The following is a 4,964-nucleotide window of genomic DNA, read 5'->3' on the forward strand; positions in this document are numbered from 1 at the left end:
TATTGGGGAATTGGGGGGCAGGTAACAGCGTTGGGGAATTGGGGAAGGGGAACAGACAGGTAGACAAATTGCTGTTTTGTTCTTCAGTCTAGTTGTGGTGGACATCGGTTCACTGGCCCATGTTGGTATGATCATTGTGCTCTTCCCGGATGAGGCAATCGGTTGCCGATCGTTGGTCGGCCGCTCACAGCAGCTCCCGGTAGCTCACACCAGCTACCAGCCACTCACGCTGGTTGCCAGCCACTCACGTAGCTCATGGCAGCCCACTGCAGCCCTGCTGCAGCCTATGCCGTCGCTGGCGACTCACAGCAGCCCAACTCCAGGTCGAGCTGTTGTTTATCATCTTAGTTGTAGAGGGCAAGCGTCACTTGCCCTCAATGTGGGATCCAAACCGCAGCCCTGCTGCTTAGAGCTGGTGCTCCCAAGTGAGCTCTTAACCAGCTGAGCCACTCGGCCGGCCCTATCAGCTTCATTTTTACATCTTGTGATGGTGCAGTATCCAACATCCAATTCTGAAGGCTTAATGGTTGATATTAGGTAATGCATTTATCTTGTGGAAATTCCACTTTCTGTAAACTCCAGCACATGCACCTTCCACATTTCCTACATTGTTTTTGAACTATAGAAAAGAACACTAGGACAAACTTTTGGAATAAATGCCTGTATTTTAGAGAATGTGCCTTGCATGGATTCCTACACGTTGACACACATTGCCACATTCCTTTAACCAGGAACACAGGCCAGTGCCTGCGTCATTGTATCCTTAAGAATACTGATCATTTTTAATTGCTGGTAAGTGGAGTGGTGTAAAATATGTCACTGCTGTTTCAACAAAGCTTTCCAAAATTATCTGTGAGATTCAACACCCATTTCTATATGTAATACCTAGGTGTTTATTTTATATCTTCCTCATGCAAAACGAATTGATGAAAATTCATATGAGGAGATTGAATTAACTTTAAAATGAATACTTGAGAAAATTACAGAAAGAAGAGATGAGAATTAACAAAGAAAATGAAGCGACTTGGAAGTGAAGTTAATTCGCTAACTCCATGTCTCCTTTGCTTCTTTTGTTTTCATTCTGATAGCAATACCCCTTACCGAGGACATGCAATCATGTCTAATCAAGAACTGCACCACCGGCCTCTCCAAACACATGATCCAAGCTATGATCAAGGACAGGAGGCCAAAGAACAGGCTGCTCCTTCAGCCCACTTCTTGACTCAATCCCTGGAACTTGTACATCCCTCTTCCTTCCTCTATGAAAAGAATAGGCTAATAATGAAAGGAGTTCATCTTGTCTGAGAGGAGACACTGTAAAATAATTAAAACAGAACCCAGTATATTGGGGGTGGAGGGGGAAGTGGGGCGGCGGATTGGAGGAGGAAGGTTGTCACCTCAATGGTTAAAAAGTATAACTATTGCACTGTGTTGTACACCTGAAACTAATTCTAAAAAATGTGTATTTCACAATAAAAAATAATTTAAAAAAAGAAAATAAAACAGAACCCAGTTTTCCTTGCTTCACTCCTTGTCTCCTTGAAATGTCTTTTTCACTTCTCTACCCTCCTGCACCTCTTCTGTGACGTCCTGTAAACCCCAAAACATAACGAACAACAAGACGTACAAACACAGCTCTCAAACAACTATTCTGAAGGCTGCTGGTATGACACTGGCACCAAGGGTCACAGAAGCAGCAGAACCAATTCCCACCTTTCCAACCACACGTTAATAGCTCTTAAAGAAACCGCAACCTGGGGACTAGCAGAGTCCGGATCTCTGCTCTCCTTTCCTTGCACACGGACCTCTGTTCTCCTTTCCCTGTACATGGACTTCTCACCCCCTTTCCATATACATGTGCCTTCCTTCTACTTTGCCTGTACAATCTCCAGTTCTGCTTCAGCTCAGGGTGTTACGTGGCCTTCAGGTGACACATATCAGCTGCATCAAGCCTGTAACCTCCATTTGAACCACTTGAACTCCGTTCTTTTCTCCCCACGTTCTACCACTAATGTGACCCCAATTTTCAAGCAGCACAAGTGCAGACTTCTACAGGGTCACTTGCATGAATGACAGTCACCTCTGGTCAATACAAAGCATATTCTCAAGGCAAGTACCAATGCTCCCCATAATGAGATTCCAGGGAAATGTGGGCCCTGAGGCATCCTAGGCTTCATGTTCTACACACATCCTTGGCAGTGATCTCTCCAGGTAGCACTTACCTTTCTCAGTTGATAATGGGCAGAATTATACTAACCTACCAGATACCGTTTCTCTCATGAATGAGACGACAGTACCTAGGAAGGACTTAGCGCACTGCCTGGCACACAGTATATGCTCAGAACATCTGCACCACATGGTTTTGTAACAGGTGGGAGCACAAGTTCTGGAATCATCACCACTTCCGGGGGAGTCAAGAATTTCCCTACATCTGAAATTGCAAACCTGTGTGTCTGCGTTTAATACAACCAAAGTTGCCTTTAGTTACCAAATACAGGAATTACGATTTGTTATTTGGAAAAGAGATATCATGGAAAAGTCAATAAACTGAAACCAGCCCTCCATGTCCTCTGCATTTTGGTTTTCAGTGATGTTGTAGTCCACGCACTTTCGTAACTCAGGGTGATGTCTAGTCCACTGAAGACGAGAATAAAAATACGTTAGCTTTAAAACGACATGTGAGTTTCTCTTTTAGATAATCTTTTCATTACAAGGGCAGGTATAGTACCTTGACAGCGTTGGGGACCTAAGTTTTGGGCCACTTTTAGTGTCTGGTACTCCTAAGGATGGCCCAATCTGTTTATATTTATAATTTCACAGCCTTTCACTCTTCCTTTCATGTCTGGGGGACTGGCATCACAGGAAATGTTACAGATTGTATAGACCATGAGATATTGAACTCTATCTAAAAGTAAANGAGGCACACCAACACCCCCTGATGCCCACAGGCTTTCTTCCTCCCTTTCCCTTCACCTGGAACCACAGGTGCACTTTCATCTTCATTGTCTTGATCAGGTGTAACATCCTGACTCTCATTTGGTGGCTCGTCTTGTTGTGCTTGTTCATCACTGGGTTGCTGGGCCTAGGCATGTGTATATGTGGGCAAAGGAAAAGTTTTGTTGTTAAAACATGCCAAAGATACAAACATACAGAATAATCATAAATAACTATAAATACATTTGAAAAACATGATTCTATATTCTCATTCGTAATGAATTGTCTCTTCCCAGACTGGCCACTCCGACAGGAGCTGCTCACAGGGACCTCAGAAGCTATATTTCAAACTCTGCTGGGATGGCTGTGCACAGTGTGTTGTTAATAAGCACGAGAAAGAAGTCATAGTGTGTATTTCCACTGGCAGTGACAGTGTGGAATCCTCCGGGATCGAAGATTCCTTCTGAGGAAATCCTCCGGGATATATGTTTCCTTCCTCTTATGGACATGGAAAGGTGTTTCCCTGTATCTGTAGTCGTTTAAGAGAACCTTCAGGAAATAGATGTATGCTAATATGAAACATTGAATATGAAACACTCACAGCCACAGGGTCAACTCGCTCCGAATTCTCTGGATCTTCTATTAGTATTTTCCATTCGAAACGCGATCTCACATGCCTACTCATACTTCACACTGAAAGGAGAACATTGTGACTTGCAAAATTCACTTAAGAGGTTAGTTATACCACTTCCATGGCTATGTTTTCTTTGTTTCTTTTTTTCTTTCTTGTTCTCTCTTTCTTTCTTTTTTAATTTGAAAACACTTTCAAAGTAAGGCTCAGGGTAAGTGTAAGTGCACATGGTTTCCAGTCACACCAAATACATACCAAATTGTAAAACCATCTATTTCACGGACAAGCTGGGAGTGCAACTGTCTGAAGCACGTGAAACAACATCAGGTTTGGGACCAGAACTGCATTCCCTATCAGGAAGACGTTTAGTAAAATACCGCTAGGACCTTGAAACTTGAATGACTAGCACTTTTGGCCCACTTCCATTGACAAAGCCCGTTTTCCCGCCTAAATAAACTTGCCGGAACACATGGAAAGGCTCCATCAACTCTCTCCGTGCTGCCTGTGGCTGGTTCCCGGCTACAAGGCAGAGGCGACGGGTTGCCACACAGCCCGACAGGCCCGCTTCCCCCCGGCCCACCGCTTGGTGCACTACACATCGCTAGGACTCAGTGGCAGGCCCACCGCAGTCCCATTTCTGGGCCCTTCCTTTACCGCCCGCCCCGCCCCCAGCCCAGGGTCCCACTCAGGACCACGGGGCTGTGCTCCCGGGGCTGTTTCAGGGACCTCCAGCGCCCACACACCTGAAGTAACGCCCTGAGGCTCCCTGTCTCCATCTGAGCCCTGCCCTCCACGCCCACCATCCAGTCACCCTTTGACTCGCTCCCACCATCACGGCAAGTAACATGGCGGCCTCCACCCATGGAACGAGAGACACGGCCTCGAGGACCTTACTCCTCGGAGCCACAGAAAGCAGCCCCGTCTCCACTGAAGCCCGCTGCCTGTCCCCTCGCTCTCACTCCCACCTCAAATGATCTGTTTGTCCACCTACCCGTTGAGACTCCAGTAGCGGGAAAGGCTCCACAAGGAAGAAACACCACCGCCTCCGCCTCAGCTCTGGTCGAAGAACGCGGACTACAATGCGCATGTGCACCAACTGCCGCCTGCTGCAAGGCGCATACGCAGCAATTAGCATGCGCACTGACTTGGGGACCTGCATTGCCCGTGGACGTGTTCCCGCCTGGGCCACAGAGCCTTGAAAGCCCTGGGCCTAGCACAGTCTACACAAGCAACTTGACGTGTGGTTTTCCTTCCCCTGCAATCTTTGTCATGCTTCCAGAAACTTTCCAGACAGACTGCCCCAGGCTTCCCCTACTGGAGACCATGTCTCAAACATATGGCTGTGACAGAAAGAGACACTAAGGATTTTAAGACCCCTTTTTACCCATGCGGTGAGCCA

General features: G+C 46.5%; 1 long non-coding RNA gene across 1 annotated transcript; it reads right to left on the reverse strand.

The window, feature by feature from the left end:
- Positions 1 to 2,973: 2,973 nt before the first annotated feature.
- Positions 2,974 to 4,947, reverse strand: LOC109378694 (uncharacterized). The gene is made up of 3 exons (XR_002123048.1): positions 4,557 to 4,947; positions 3,536 to 3,627; positions 2,974 to 3,082 (listed from the first exon to the last, which is right to left on the reverse strand). It is a non-coding gene; the product is annotated as an uncharacterized LOC109378694 (long non-coding RNA).
- Positions 4,948 to 4,964: the final 17 nt, after the last annotated feature.

This window comes from Hipposideros armiger, unplaced genomic scaffold, assembly GCF_001890085.2.
Source record: "Hipposideros armiger isolate ML-2016 unplaced genomic scaffold, ASM189008v1 scaffold_2588, whole genome shotgun sequence".
Lineage (NCBI taxonomy): Eukaryota > Metazoa > Chordata > Mammalia > Chiroptera > Hipposideridae > Hipposideros > Hipposideros armiger.